The 17,527-nt window shown below is 38.2% G+C and overlaps 1 protein-coding gene across 5 annotated transcripts in view; it reads right to left on the minus strand.

The window, feature by feature from the left end:
- Positions 1 to 17,527, minus strand: part of ntng1a (netrin g1a) — a 243,365-nt gene that overhangs the window by 185,522 nt on the left and 40,316 nt on the right. The gene's annotated exons all lie outside the window — the stretch shown is intronic.

Here is a 17,527-nt window from a genome sequence, read left to right on the forward strand (position 1 = left end):
ACCACAACACACTAAGTACTAGAAAAAAATATCAAAGTAGAAAGAACACATACACACACACAAACAAACACCTAGCCAAGCATGCACACACCTGCAAATTCATACACTGCTATATTATAACATTGTGCATGCATTCCATTACTCCCTCATTCATAAACTCATACATGTACAATCACACAGCCCGCATTAACACACACACCCAACTAAACAAAAACACAGCAGCCATGTATTTACGCATTCAGTCACAACATGCCAAGGGGTGATATAATGGCAACACGCTCACATGACACACACTACATACACACACACACACAAAGAGCATCTCAAGAGGCCTCTAAACAGAGAGAAATAGAGAGAATATAAAATGTTAATTTTTTTGTCTTGCTACATAAAAATGCAGCCAGCACAGACAAAATGCATTTCCATAATGACTCTGGCTTGGTGTGCATATGGGGCGTTAGCTTCCCCTCAGCAGGCGCTGCATGTGAAATGAGCTGCTGCTCCGGCTGCCTCTTTCATGAACTCTCTGGGGTTCGTCTGTCCACTAGCGCTTGCTGCCCTGACATTAAACGCCACAGCTCAGAGCCAGACAGGTGGGCAACTTTATTCAACATTCATGATGTCCGTCCATCCCAGTTTCAAGATGGCCCACCGGGGTGTGTGAGTGCGCTACTTTTGCATGGTGCAGAGTAAATGTAAAATTTTGTAGGAGGCATGAGGGCACATAGAAAAACCGAATCACTGCTGTTTGAACCTTCATTACCCTCTAATATGAAAATATGTATTGGAATGATGACTGATATGAAAAATTAGTATTTTATTCATTTTCATTTGCATGTTTGAGCTAATATTATTTTGCATGGTGGAGCTTAAGACTATTCCTTTGTCAAAGTGGTGGCTATAGTACTAAAATAATCCACACCCAACTTTGATGAAGTGCACTCTGTTCTTCAGTTTTCAAACTGAGATTCTCAGGTTCTGTTTGCATTCTCTAATTTAAACAGGTTGCATTCCCCAGAGCATCACAATAAATCTAATTCTCACCTAAGCAGCTGTCACACAAATGACAGTGAATATATTATGAAAAAATAGATTTACCCAGTTTATGTGTTTAGCAACTGCAAAGTTGTTTGACTATACAGTATATAACTGAGTTCTGGGTTTAAGAGGTTGTCTCGTTTAATTTGACGTTTAATTGCACTGAAATATTCAACTGATGGTAAACTGACACGGGGTGGATCTCATGACTACTACAGAAATGCTGCTTTTTAATTCCTGCTTTACTGGAAAAGTCAATAGTGTTGCTGTGCTCATCAATAAAGTCATTTCCACCAGGCCTGCAGCTTTCGTTACACAGAATGGCGACTAATTATCTGAGGTTGATAATATTGACAAGACAGTTGTGTTGCAGATGATACAGACACATGAGCAAAGTGAAATAAGATATTTCTCAATCACTGACAAAAGTGTTCTCAAAAAAGTTACCTCCACTACTTTACAAAGATGCAAACACAATGTTATTATCATATTTATATTGTCAACGTTCATTTCACACACCCCATGTTGACACCAAGTTTCTTATTGTGTGTATGTGTGTGTGTGTGTGGTGGTCTTTGAACATGTTAGTTTTTTTATGCCCATTGCATCACCTTTGCTATTCTCAGTTTGCAGTTACACACAGGAAATAAACAGCTCAGCAAAGCTTTGCACTGAGGTGCAAAATTTGACAGAGAAGCTGGGGAAAGAGAAGCTGGGGAAAAAGAAGATGGGGTGAGAAAGTGTTCTTCAAATAAACCCCACTAATGAGCTGGCGAGAGATTTACATAGCTTGATGACTAAGGATCCTGGGTAATTACCCGCGTGCACCTCAAGGTTTAATCTGTGATGAGTATAGGTCTGGTGACAATGCCAGCCAATCAATCCCTGTCTCGGGAGGTCAACGGGAACAGCAGCTCGTCTGGTTCAACATGAGCTATCTGTTGACTTATACAGTGCTGTTAGATCACCAATGGCTGTATGAATAATTTCTTCATTAGCTATCAGAGGACAGACAGCATTAATGCAGGTACCTCATCTTTGTTAGCATGGATGATAATAAAAGAGAGATGCAGAAACATCTGAACTAATCCAGCATTCAGCCAGTTTTAAAAATCTCTCCACCTCACAAGGCTGTGCTTGTATTGTTCGTGGCTGTTGTGAAATCGGTGATATGAATATGTAATGTGATTGAGCTGTGAAAAATGTCTACAATACAAAATGTTTCCTCTCAGCCAGTGAGAGGAAATGATTCAGCAGCAAGGATGAGGGTGCAGCTCATCTAGACACACTATCATCTACGATTTCTCTATGTGCCTAAAATGAATTCACAATAAAAATTGAAAAATAACCTGGAATCAACAATCCACAGCCAGCATAATGTTTCCTAAAGGCAGGATTTCACTTCAGAGGCTAAACACATTGGCAACTTCCAAACCAGCGCATGTTTTCCATGACATTACTTAAGCCATTCAAGGACTTGACTTCATTTCAAGTGAAAGCATGTCAGATTTGATTGATTGGAATGATATAATGCTTGCCCTGGGTACTACACAACTGTCATGGAAATAGGTTGACAGCTGGGGCAGATACTTTATCAGACTTATACAAACGGATTTATCTGTGGCGCCTAGCCCATGATTGTATTAAAATATGTATCGACGCTTTAAAAACCAGAGTGTTTGAGTTGGAGAAATTCATGTTGTCTTCAAGTGACAGCAATGGCAGCAGAATTAAACTTTTAAAGAAGCTTGAAACACTTTTACAGCATGTTGCCTGGAGAGTGCATGTGTGGTGCAGAAGGGTTTTCTTGCTGGAGTTCAATTTAAGGTCAAAACTTGTTGTAAGTTGTCATCTTGAAAGAAGAGGCAAATCTTAAGTGATGTTAAAATGAATTATAATGTAATCTAAAATGATTGCTTAAAGTATTTCTCCCTAATTACTTACCAGATCAATAACTTTAAAAACTATACTACTCAACTGTTTTGAAAGGAAGAAGGATTTAAAGACATTAATCAATGAACATGATGGATTGCCAGGTTAGCAAACAAACATTTCCTCTAAACAAAGACTTCCAACAGTCACATCACTGCTGCCATTCAGTCCAAACAAACCTTTTGACAATCACACCTTCATGTTCTGTTCTGTTCACCTGGCTGAATTTAGTATAGATTTCTCAAGAATAAAAGTTGCTGAGAGGATCTTACATAAGAAGCCCAGTAATATTTATTCTTGGTTAAAAATACACAACAAACCCATATTTTCCACCATGCTTACTGACATTCACTAGAACAATGCAGTTCCAGTCATGCCTGCCACTGGTCACTGAAAAGTTTGAAAATATCCTCCCGTACCAAATCAGACAACAGTACACACACAGCACGTAGAGCATTCTGACTACTATTCATGACAACACAGCCTGCAATAGAGGTAACAATTATTTTGGCTGTTCGGCAGTCAATCTTGGTATCAAATAAGTGCTCCAGTTTTCATTCTTCAGGAGGGGCTCCATGCTGTGCCTGTGAATCAGCCTTAAATTTGTAAATGATACCACTATCGAGGGCTGCCTAATTTGAAGTGCTTAATAAAGGAGACTGAGCACACCAAGAGCATACATTCACATGCTGAGGAGACACTGCTCAGCATCAACAGCAGACACTATATTCAGCGCACGCTCCTGCTCTTTTTTTGAAAATAAAACATGAAAACAGGCGTAGTATCACCTCCTCTGTTTTGACTCTTGCCTTCCAGTGGTGATAAAAGACCCATATGCGATCACGATTTCACTGTTGAAAGCCGTCAATAATTCATAGCTGCGCATCCATGCAACTAGTGGTGCTCTACAAGCCAGTTGGCTCTCCCCGCATTTCCATCCATCCCCCACCCGTGCATGTCTGCCGTACATCCATCCGTCCTCTGACCTCTGCTGTAAATCTCCATGCCCAATACTGACACCAGGCGGCGTAGGCAGGTCACTGGGTGATGAGAGGGAAATAAAACAACAGTTTTTATGGCTCTGGAGGATGCAGCAGTCAGGCTTAGTAAGCCTTGCACTTGATTGGAGTAAGTCACATTTACTGAGCACTGATCTCCCACTCCATTAGTTGCAGTACATAAAGGCCATTAATCCAATGCACCTCCAAGCTCGCAATCCTGACAGTGCACGAGTCCAACACACTCACCCGCGCACAGATTGCACATTCTACTCATCAAGGTACTAAAATACTAAGATCTGGGAACATTGAGACATCTCACCAGACTTCACTGAGACAAAAAACACAATCAGACAAGGTGAAGGTAATTATCAAAACGAGAGGTAAAAAGAGTGATTAGTCAACAGACAGAAAATGGATTGATATTAATAACTGATCAAACATTCACTGATCCCAGCCTTTAAAAAAAAGGGTTACAACAAAACAATAAGATACATTTGAAGAGAAATTATATGGGCGTTTTTCATTGTTAGAAAACAATCGCCAGATTAATCATTTTCAGCTCTAATCTAAACCACAAAAAGTGAACTAAACTGCAATGTTGGTTATAATTCAATTCCAATTTCATAATTCATATGTCATTTGTTTTTATCTGCAACCACACAGTCTGTCCACAAAAATCCACCCTTTGCTGACCAGTTTTTGCCCTAGAATAGTGAAATTTGGCATAGAGGTCAAGTGTTTGGAACGTATGGATACAGGTGCCTATGTGGTTGCAGCTATTGCAGATTCATACATGTTTCATACTTGTTCTTGTTTCTGTCTGAAGTGGGATAATATAAATGCATGTAGTAATACATTAATGTCTAATGTTTTTAAGCTGTCTTCATTTGTTTCACCTTACAAGAGGTGTGTTTACTTTTTTTGTTGGCTTCCAGATAGCGGGATAACCATTTGATGGAGGACCACTGAACACATGAGCTTGTTGAAAGCAAACGCTTTGCCACAACTGAGACAAGCAGTGACCTGGAGGGCTGGTATGCAAGACTGGATGGAGTCATGGATATATAGTCCATGACAGTCAAAGACTCAGACAACCAAACAGCCAGCAACTCATCTATCAAGGCGACAAGCAGCGTCTTAAAGAATGGATGGCTGCAGCAGCCTTGGAGCCTGTGTAAAAGCCTGACAAACACACATGATTAATCTACTCTGCATTAACATGAGTTAGGTCCAGCGCCTATGTCAGCCTCTTAGCAAAGATCTCATCCAGCACATCAAACACAGCACGAAAGAGAAACACACAAGATGAGCGCAGTCTGTTTAAAGCTAGTCAGCAGCCGCATAGTCTATGGGGCTGCCCTATCCTGGTAACACCAGTGCTGAAATGTGCATGCACTCAGGCAGGCAGTGTGGCCTGTCAGTAAAAAGTGTCCATGCTTTGAACTGGCAGTCCTGCAGGCTTCATCCTTAACTGATTTTACAAAGCAGAAAGATGCTGGGATGTGAAGGTGGAGTAGAAGCTAATTGAAACGTGAATTACCTCAGATGGCTCTCTTTGGGGCCCAGAGACATGGAGTTATCCATCAGGGTGCTACAGGGTTATGATGGGATTTTTCAGGAAGTGGACAATACTCTCAACTTGGAAGAGCTGAGGCCTGTGTCCTTGACAAGTACACTTAATTAAACTTGCAATCAGTTGTTGACTTCTTCCCCTGCCTCATCAATAAAGCAATTGAACCTGCATGCTGGAGCAGCTGTCTCTTCATGTTAACTCCTCTCCTCTGAGTTGTATTGTCGGCTCATTTATCACTGAAAAAAATCTAAGCCATGTTAACATAGGACTGCCCTTCAACAGTAAAAACAGTTTTTCATATTATTTACAGTGCTATAAGAAAGATGTTGATGTATTTGACACCAAGCATTATTCTATTAAAGACCGGGGTGAATTTGTCTGCACAGAAAACTGTCTCAATCAGTTATTTAGCTTGAATGACACTCAATCTATGTCTTACTGATGGAACAACTGCAATAGTGTCATTACAATCTTAATCCAACTTTATTGATTACACATCTTCTACAACATTTTCTACAAAGCGGAAAAAGTTTTTTCATGTACAAAATATGTTTCATGCTGTCAGTCTCGCATACTGCTGTTGATCTAGGTGTCATTCATCAAAACTCCACAAGAACATGTAATGGCGTAATTATATAAACAATGATTGGCAGTCTAAATAACATCATATTTCTGGAGAACCTTTCAAAAGGGTGTACATTTGCATAAGCAACATGGATTAATACGACAGCCGAGCAGCTGCTCTCACCAGGAGGCCTGCACGATAACAACTTTCAGTGATTTGGCGTAATCAGTAAAACTTTCTGTTTCGAGGTTAAATTTGTGAGAATATGAGAAGAAGGTGCTGGTGGAGAGAGGAAGGTAAACTCAGTGTGACACTGAGAGCAATTCACACCCACTAGATAAAATAAAGGTGTTTGATTTGTTAACTGTACTTCTGTAAATCTACTAAGAATCTACTGAATTCAGAAACTTTCAAAAATGTTCTCACAATATTATGTTTTTTAGTTACAAAGAGAAATCATATGCCTTAATGCTAATGATAATCCTGTTAATAATAACGCTGTTAAGAAATAATTTAATAAGGTTTGATTACAACATTCAACCTGACCATCTGTCACTATGTGATATTCAGTTGTCTTTAATACGAAGGAGCCGACACACATGCTTAAGATTTGACATGAAGTTTGGGTTCTGGTCTGTGAGGGCTTCAGAAAGAATTCCTACTCTAGAGAGCAAAAAAGTGCTTCACTTTGACACCTCTGTGATGGATAATCTCAATTATATATGTTACCTTGATGTTCACCACAAGAACCTAAAGAAGTGTAGCATGACAAATAACTCTGCTTTGCTCTTTATAGCATGAAGTCATACTGTATTTTATATGATATCATCGTGTTCTATCATATTTTACGTGATAAAGCAGTTTTATGACCTGTTGACAGATGTTTCATGTTCACTGCTAAATGTTTATTGTAATTTATAGAAAACTGATCGATTCAAGAGTCAAACCTTTGGTATTAGCTAACTAAAAAAGCAATAACAAATCAACCGGACATTTTTCCAGCTCCCCAGAGAATCACACATAGCTGTGCAGTATTTTCCACCAGAAATTTGACACAGCCAAGGAAAATGTTTTTGTAGGCTTAAGGAAGATTTCAAATAGTATCAATAGTAATGAGTTAATAATATGCAAGCTGATTCTCTTCAATGCACACACATTTTAAACATAACACTGCATAATATTTACTGTGCCACCTTTCTCACTTTGACAGAAACTTTATGGCTCTACTTTGTTGGACTTCTAAATTAAAGAACTGTTTCTTTGCACTTATCCCTAGCAGGAAGTAAGATTTCTCTGACTTTTAGACATCTATGAGAGCAGCATTAGAGCAGGCTGAAAATGGATGTTGTTAAAGGCAAGCATTCAGGAAATGAATCCCTTTGTGTATCTGTGTGCTCAGCACAGCTCACCCAACACTTTTTGAAAGACCGTTCGACTGAAACCTCAACCCTCTAGCCTACAAGAGTATTAGACCTGTAAAATGTCTGACACATTTCTATTTGACAGTTTCTTCCTTTCTTTTGGCATTTCTAATTTGAACCAACTGAAGCAGGTGTCACTCTCCACCAATCTTGACTCTCAGTCTGGCTTTTCATTACAGGGTCCCGGATTGCACTGAGGTGTGAGATAAATTGGTTATGTCTAAAGTCAAATTATATCCAGGTCTTTGCAATTCAATTCACTTATCGAAAAGAGGAGGGGAAAAAACTGCTAAAAAGGAATGTTCCAAGTTGCCGCTTTTGCTAAAAGACGAATTCACAAAGAAGGAAACTCGTGCCAGATTGCCTGCCAATTTCTGGTCTAGACATGAGTGGAAAGTTCTTTCACTGCCATTCATGTAATGCTTGACAGAAAAAGAAATGGTTTCAAAATAGGAAAGTCAAGTCCCCCTTAGCAATTATTTGACAACTGTAAAGCTGCTACTGAATGGCATGAAACCTGCAGGCCCACGTGGAGTGGCATTGTAATTTTCTGGCTAAACACACGCACCCATCTGCACAGTTTGATTATATTAAGTTCAGTTTCTTCAAGTTCCATTATAAGGTCATTTGTCTTTTCATCAAGGGGACTCAGATTAGATTTTAACAAATCTATTATTCTTTGTTCTATTTTAAGACCTCACAAGTAGTGCAGTGTTCAGGTGATTCAATTGGTCATTTGGATTTTCATTATAGAAATACAAAGGAATATTCTAATGGGTCTAATAGAAATTAAAAATAACACTTGAATCAAAATTGAATTGACTGAACTGATGATAGTTATGGTGATTGAAAATTCCTTTTATACTGGCAAATGAACCAAATGAAACAGAAGAAAGGTTATCCTCTATCGCATCCTTTAGAAGTGCACTATTTCACATCTGAAACATTAACAAAAACATCTTTTTTTTTTTTTTGAAAGGCTGCAAGTATGTGTTTCAAATGTTTTGAAATTGTAAAATCTCTGTTCACTTAATGTATATTTTTATACTGACAGATCTTTCAACAAGGCTTAAAGTCAAGAGTCAGGATAGCATCTGTATTCATGCACAGCAGAGTTTTCAACTAAATGCTGCTGTCAGCATGAAGACATGCTCACAATGACAATGTTAAAGTTGCTGATGTTTAGCACATAATGTTCCTTCCATGAACACCATCTTAATTTAGTGCGTGACCATGCTGAGATTTGTTAACTGGCACTAAAATTGCAGCTGAGGCTGATGGGAATGCAGGTATTCAGTCATAAAGTAATTTAAAGTTGATCTATCTATTGGTTGTTAAGCAGTGGACGGACTGACTGTTAGGCTGACATTGCAGTTCACTACAAAATACAACAAAAAATCTGAGACTGCATTCAGCAGAATAGTCATGGAGTGCTTGGAAGAAAAAACAACTTGTTGATGGTCAGTGATTTTAAAACTACATTTTGATTTTGTCAGTCTTTTGTCTGTGAACCTCTGTAAAATACTACAATTACACCAACCTTGTCACGACCATGACTCTAACATATTCATTACATCATCACAAATCCACTGGAAATATGTTAAGTCATATAATTTAGGAGGAATTTTATTAATATGACAGGTTTTATGATTAATGACCGACATTAAGATCCTTTGTCAGCACTGCAATTGTATTATTGGTGTACATAGTGCTGGCCAGGGAGCCAATGCAGTCTTTGTTGTAGCAACAAATTAAATCAATTGCCAGCATCTACATAAGCACAGAACAGTGGAGGGAAATGTGAAAATTCTTCCCCTGAAAGTCAGACAATCCATGTGGATATGCATCACCATAAACAAATCTTATGTAGTTTTGAGTACCTACTATCACATGCCATCATGTCATGTGAGAAGCAACAGAAAACTGCCTCAAAAGGAACATGTGTTACTGTTTCCCAAAGTGGATCCCTCTCACTGCTGCAGGAAAATCAAGTGAATGACATACTGTCCTATATAGCTGATGTTTTACTTTAACAACTGCAAGAGGTGTTTCACTTATGTGGTCCTTACAGTCATGGAGGCAACTATCTCTAGTGTGCAAGTTGAGGAGAGCTGACACTGAACTTACTCATATCCCACCAGTTCATGACTCATGACCCACTCACGCTCTCTCCCTTCAATGAGTTGCGGGCCTGAGCAGTCCCTAAAAGGATTTAGTAAATGATGAAGTCATGCCTGGGGGTGGTGGGGGACAGGCAGAGCTTCAGCAGTAAGGCAGGAATGACTTTTAGCAGTGTAGAGCTTTCTGCTCAGCTAACTCTAAACTCCACCTCCACACTGTCATCTATTGTCAGGGCCAGGGCAGCCTATTGACAGGGCCATTGATTTCCTGATTAATGGACCTCTCCACCATTGGCATTTACCGCTGCCGACATCATTTTAATGTGTGCATGATCAATAGCTCCATCAACACTGAGAATATCCCGCCGTCAAGCTACGGGGGATTTGTCTGGGCATATGTTCCCATCAGACCGATCATGGTGAGGTCCAAAAGGGCATACAGCATGAGTGCAACAGAGTGTGAGCAAAGGGTTTGTTTAAATCCTTAAATGTGAGAGAGGCCTGTATTTCTCAAGAGATACGGGTTAGAGTCAAGAACTTGTTTTATCTTTCTCATTGCCGTTAGAAGTAGATAATGAAGAAGTACAGAACACTATAGTTGTTGTGGTCTTCTACCCTGTTACATGTTTTGTTATCACAGTGATTCAGTATTTGTTCTGGGGTGTAACTGTTAATGGATGTAGTAGAGATGTCAAAATAAAGAGGGAGGTATCCAGTGCTGTCATTTGTCCGTTATCAGTTGAAGATTCAGTGTAAATCTAGATTTAAGCCACTGTATTCCTCCTCTTACCAACCTTATCCTCACCTCTCCTCTCTTTGCAACCAGTGTTGCCAACTTAGTGACTTTGTCGCTATATTTAGCTATATTTGGCTGATCCCAGAGGAAAATTAATTTTGTAGTTCTAAACATAGTTAGGGTGTTTTTACTCACTTTTGTCTCTCCCAGACGTTCTTCCTCTCTCCTACAGCGTCCATTTCAATCACATGCACATGCACAGACCAATTATGCAAATTAGATGATGACGCCATTTAGCGGCATTTACCTTACTGAGGAGTTGGCAACACTCTTTGCAACAACCTGTCTTTGAGTTTGGTTGTTTCAGAGTGAAATGGACTTTCAATTAGTGTGTGCTTGATTTGGGGCTTTAGGAGATCCCCCTCAAGAATTTAAAGTAAAGCGTGCATGGAAAGAATACATGGATGCATATCATGTATGACTCTTGTTCAAGTCATTTCTAATAACCTCATTTGTCATGAAGCGTCTGTTATTTAAATACTTCTGTACACTTCAGCACACTGTATGTTAATTCCAAAAGTGAGAGGTACTTATTTTAGTAAGGTGGATTGTTTTTGTTGATTTTTTTAATGTATAAACTTACCACTGGAAATTGGCAAAAGACAGAAACTTGACAAAAGGAATGAATTTTCAATTGCAGAACTGCTTTTTTCCATGAGACTCCCAGCACAACTTAGAATTCACAAAAGAATAAACAAAGGAGACCAAAAGATACATTTCCTCCTCTGTTAATTCATACATACACTTCACTAATGACAAATTTGGCAAACAGTAACATAAGTCTGTCTGTGGTTTGTCTGGTCAACAGGACAAGACCCCATTACAAAATAGTCCTGTCAATATCCTGTAATTTAATCATCTATGTGGATACAAACAGACTTTTAAATAATGTTAGAAACTCTAGATGAGATAGTATAATGCAAAATAATCAAATAAACATAAAAATCTTGAAGACCACTGTAGGCTATGCCTTTCATTGTGCTTGTTTATTGTGCTTCTTACTATTATTGTATTGTAGTTGAATACACAGTGCATGACAACACTGACAACATTTGTTTTTTGTACTTAAGAGCAAGCCCTGTGCAATGCTTAACTTTAAATGATTTTAGATGTGCCTGTGTCCAAACCACAGTGGTTCAAAATAATTAGCATCTTTTGAGGAACTGACAGCTACAGCATGCCAACAGGCGTGTTTTAAGGCTAGGTGTGTGTGACCGTTCACTCAAAAACAACAGGCTGTTAGAAAATAGCCTAGATACTGCTATAAGAACATGAGAGTATTTCTTCATTGAAGAGAAAAGACTGTTCTGTTTTTGTTCTTCTCCCTACTGCCCGTAAGATTTTGACTATGTTATATTTATGTTATGTAGACAGTGTTTAATCCAACCACCTGCCAAATATTTGTGAGTATAAATTCATATCCTTTTCCAAACAGAAGACCCAATGTAACAAATCATCTGGAGCAGTCAGGTTAAGATGAAGATTGAGAAAATGTAAGAAATTGTATTTGGTTTACCAACTAACTCTTATAAAGTTCATTTTAAAAAAGCATGTATTTTCTAATATGAATACTGTGTGTAATGATGACCAGCTTTATACTGGGAAGATCACACTGAATTTGTATGCAAAAAGACAAAGAATTTTTTTTCTCTGACACCTTAGGTCTTTTGAGGACTTCTATGATTATGAGAGCTCTACAGCACTGTTCACTTTAAAAGAAAAAAAACAGCTCTACCAAATGAAGATCTGCTCAAACATGGTAGGCAACCCTGTTGACAAATTCTATGAATCAGCCTCCTATAATAACTAGCCATGTACTTAATAGTGAATACAAATTGTTACCATTAAATCAGACTTAAACTAAACCTTAGACTGAAGCACTCTTTTGTGCACCAGACAATCCTTAAATTAAATATGGACCTTTATCCAACACAAATGCAACAACAACTTTGAGAAATGTCTTCTGTGTTTGTACTGTTATGTTAAATGTATTTCTTTTAGTTTCATGTCTTGATTTTTGTCTTTTCTGTGATATTGCAATCTGATCTGATAATAAAGCATCATTATCATAATTTTATTAAATTTGTCAAGATCACCGGTGCAGTTAAAATATTTATTGTTGTGGCTACGTTATTGACAAATTATCATGCATTTGTGGGATGTAGGATACAAAAGGTGCTCCGCAAATACATACAATTTTGTTTTAGCATTAAGGTGACAATTAAATCAAACTTCTATGGCATTGGTGTAGTCTTTAAATTTTACAAAAACAGTATACACTACTGAGCCTATAACTGGTTGAAGCCACCCTCCACACAGTTTGTACATGTAAGTCCATTAAAGAGGACTGTGCTTCAAGTTTTTACAACTGTAAGATCACTATGAATGTGTGTCATATAGTAAAAAAAAAAAAAAAACATATGGCATATTAGTTGTGTAATAATGTTTAAGATTAGGCTTTTCGTTGTAAGACAAAAGGCACAAAGGCAAATGTGCTTGATCAACACTAGCAGCATGCTGACAAGGGCAGAGGAAGAAGTAGAAATTGTAATATTAAAAAAAATAATAATAAATCAGTAAAAATCCAGTGGACTCATATTTAGACCTGAAGGCCTTCCGTCAATATTTTATAACCAGCAGGAGCAGATTGGGTCATATATGGATCATTTCAACTAACTTACTTTGAGAGAGGATGAACCAGGGAAGCACAGTTTACATTGGATAATAGCTTTCTTAAGGCAACAGTCAAACTGCCCTTCCCTCCAACTCTCCCTCCTGAAGTCCAGCTGCAGCTATCAACGAACCATACTGTAGGTGACCACACTAACATTCAAGGGCCAGAGCCAATGCAGTGAGAGAAAATATACTTTTGAAGTTAAGTTGTGGGGTGTTTACTTGTTGTAACTTGTTTTATGACTTATTACAAGCACAGCATTATGATATTTTCATTGTGTTTATCGCTATTTCAGCCTTGGAAAACTCACTGTGCCATTTGAAATTTCCATCATAAATATTCTAAATGCTCCTCGCTGGGTCTGTAAAAATATAAAGAAGATATAAGATTACAGTACTGACCTTCACTGCTTGGTAAACTGCTTTTGGTTATTCTATACAGGTTTAATGTTTACCCCATTCACCATCTTGATGTGTTAGAATTTAACACAAAACACAAAATAAAATTGAGGCTGATAGAAAAGTCATTAGTTTTGTGGGTATAAACTTATCAAAAGTTTGATCTAATAATGATGATAGATGGAAAGGGCTCATCAAAGTCATTACATATCTTGAGGGGAGTATGTTTTAAACATTTCACTCAACACCACACACAACTTAAAATTATTTATATTTGGTTCATTGTATTTATATAGTGTTAATTACCATACTCTATAGTATTTTATACAATAAATGCAGTGTATTTTCAACAGACAGTGGATTTTGATTTTGACCTTAAACACTCTTCATCCATTTTTAAAGGGCTTCTGGGAGTGTATGGAGCCAGTCCCAGCTAAAATGGGCAACAGGGGAGACTAAACACTTGACAGGTTTCCAGTATTTCACAGGGCTTATACATTAACTTCTATTTAGCCTAACATGCATGTCTTTAGACATGGGGTTTGCTACTGAACAACAACTACTTAAAGTTGCAGTGAGTTTTATTCTCAACCTGAGCCACCCATTGAGCTCACACATCATGTATTCTCCAATGACATAAGCCAAACACATCAATTTTAGTAAGAAAAAAAAAGACCCATATCTGTTTTGTTTGCATTAACATTCAAGACTGGATATTTAAAATCACATCTTGAACAGGGATCCATATTTCCTTCACAGAAATGCTTATTATTGCACCATACATCACAGACAACACACTAGCTTGCAATAGCCCAGCTCAAGCCTCAAGTCAGGCTGCTGGCTTGACAAATGAGAGAATAAAGAGTTTGAATGTGCAGATGAATGATCCTGATGATTGCCCAGGACTGTAATAAAACACTATGTCAACTCTAATGCTGTTACCATTTCGTTGGTCTGCCAAGTGAGATGCTCCTTGGCTTGTCTGAGTGTTTAGATTTCATTTCAAAAGAAACATCTGGACGCTGGTTTAATTTATTAGAGTCAACAAAAGTTATGGGTGAGCCGAGTCGCCACATGTGCTGTTTTTTCAACTAAATTGTTGGAAGTTGAACTTGTCGTGAAAAAAGAAAAACAAAGTCCTAATTCAAGATACCATTTCCATGGAAACAACACTTACCAAAGATATACTTTAAACCTGATGAATTTTAAGGTGCAGTGTGTATCTGTGTGTGTGTTTTGTACAGAAATATATAGCTGTGCTGCAGTAGGTGGGAAGACAGCACTGTGTTTATATTTACTATACTTAGGCCTGATTTTAACTCTGTAGCTCAACTCTTCAGTCCTATGTAAATTCTAATGTATTTTAATAGGTGCAAATGAAGCACCTGCAATATTTGTGTGCTTGTGCTTGTGTGTGCATTGGTATCTGTGTGTGTGTGCTCTAGTTTGTTTCATAGTTATTGCCCTGTCATAAATTTAAGCACCATCATCCATCAGGATACATTTTCGAGACAGTTTCCAGGCTGATTCAGATTGTTCCATGATTTATATGTGATTAAAGTGACAAACACAAAACTGACAGGGACCACGGTAATACAACAAACTCATATCTAATTCCATAATTGTCCCCATGTTATTTGCTTTATGGTATTTGTCTGGGTCATGTTGATACTGAAATCCCACACAGCACGTTTCAAAGCATAATGCCACACCAAAATCAGTATTGTTCTGTCAAATGTTAGCTCTCTGTCAGGTTTTGATTTGATGCAATATGGCTTTTTCAGCATCCTGTGAGGTTTGGTATTATCCCAAATTTCATTTGACTCCAAATATTAGTGGTTAAAAGTATCGAGGAATTCCTCTTTTTGTCAGTTTAAATCCTACTTTTCTTTTGCGCTTAATCCCAAGTGTGCTTGTGGTTCTACCCTTTCATACTGATTTACAACTGAGCAACTGAAAAGGGTCTTTATGGAGGCAGTCTATGGTAAAAAGCCAACTTGGTTCTCATTCGTAAAAAGCTTTTGAAGCGCAAAGAGAGGCTCCCTTGAAGCCGGGATTGTTGAGCTGCGCGTTCACAGAGGCCTGCGCCTGAGGCCATTCCTCTGAACAGCTCTCATCTCTGGCTTCCAGAGAGAGGGGGGCTGACGAAAAGCTTCCAGGTGACAACTATAGGGGGGCGCAGGGCAGAGAGAGACAGACACAGAGACCTTGAGACTCACCCACTGAGACTTCACCATCCACCTTTCACTTTTCTGTTTATTTATTTTCTCCATCCTGTGGAAGCGGCTGACTTATAATAAAAGTAGTTGTGAATATATAAGTAAATTCAATATTAGATTCAATATTGGACAACTTTTTATGTTTATGCATATGACTCCACATATGCGGTGTACATTGAATATTACCGAGAAACTGGGTCACATTCATTGCCAGAATTTTTTATAATCTACTTATTTATTTATTATTATTATTATTATTATTATTATTATTATTATTATTATTAGTTCTGCACAAAATGACCAAAACACCAATTGAATGAATACATTTCCAACAGTGTCACCCACAAAGCACCCCAACACCATCACACTACCTTCCCAATGGGAACCACACATGCATATACTGTACCATCCTTTCACCTAGTTGGAATTGAAAACTACTCCAGGTGACTACCTCATGAAGCTGACTGAGATAATGGTACTGTATATATAATACATAGCAATACTGGTTGTTATTAATTTTATTATTGGTTTGATGTAAGAGACCCTCTAGTGGCAGAAATTACATACTGTACATTTAAAGGTGAGTTACAATCATTCTATCTCTACTATTTCTATAACTGTAAAGTCAAGAACCCTTGACCATCATTTCTGTTTATACATTGCAGCACATTGCAGTGACAAAGAAAATAAACTAGGGAGAGTTTGAAACATTGATGAATTGGATCATGTCTGAAGGCTAAAGATGCAGATGCAAGCAGCCAATATAGTCAAAGCTGTTTGTTTTGTCTGCTCTGAATGAGGAAGGCAGTGAGGCTGCTCACGCAGGTCCACAAATGTTTAACCAGTAACTGTACAAGACCTGCTCCTTCTGCTTTCCCACCATTGCAACATCCTGAATCACACCATGACTGAAAGCACAAGCTGTAATAGTACCATGCACTATGTGCAAAATGTTTTGTACTCTCAGTAATCTGATCACTATGTCTCACAGTCTGGCCTATTTCTTGGAGACTTAGGCACACCTTTTCATTTGTAAGTTTCACACTTCCATGTTCAGGTTTCAGCACTGGGCCTGCTCCATCTTTAAATCACCACAAGCCAACTGTGATTATGATTTGAGCTCAACAAAAAATAGTAATCGGTACATGTGTGTGTGATAGTATCTGAATGGATAAAATACTCTTATAATTATATCAACCTAAAATAACTCTGCTGGATCGAGGCAACATTGTCACTTTTTTACTCAAGTTTTAATCTTTAGGTCATTGTGTAGCATGTTGCACAAATTGTGCAGCATCAGTGGCTGGAGTCCCATTACGGTAAACATCCATCTTCTTGAGGAGTTACCCATCCTCTCCTATGCCCACTACTGTATAGGCACTTTCACCAGCCATCTGGGCACAACTGAGCTATTAATTAATATATCTCTGCTCCATACATCTGCAGAATCATTACTTTAAAAGGTGAGGCATGTTACATCATGTCCAGAGGTGACATACACCACTGTGGAAAGACCAGGTAGTGTAATGCTCTCTCTTGAGGTAGGGCCATGCAAAAACGTGTGTTTTATATCAACAAAACAGGGTGCAATCGCTCACAGATTAATCATAGGAGATGACGCATTCCAAGGTTACCTGCCCTGTCGCTTTTAGCAAACATAACAGGCAATCTTCTTCCAGCAGCTCTTTACCCATGCGTGTATGTTTTTCTGTGAACACTTGTTGTATTAACTATGTGGCAGTCACAGCTGTGCACAGCTGTTTCCTGCTTATTAAACTGTTTTCTTTTAG

Source organism: Larimichthys crocea, chromosome XXIII (genome assembly GCF_000972845.2).
Source record: "Larimichthys crocea isolate SSNF chromosome XXIII, L_crocea_2.0, whole genome shotgun sequence".
Taxonomy (NCBI): Eukaryota; Metazoa; Chordata; class Actinopteri; family Sciaenidae; genus Larimichthys; species Larimichthys crocea.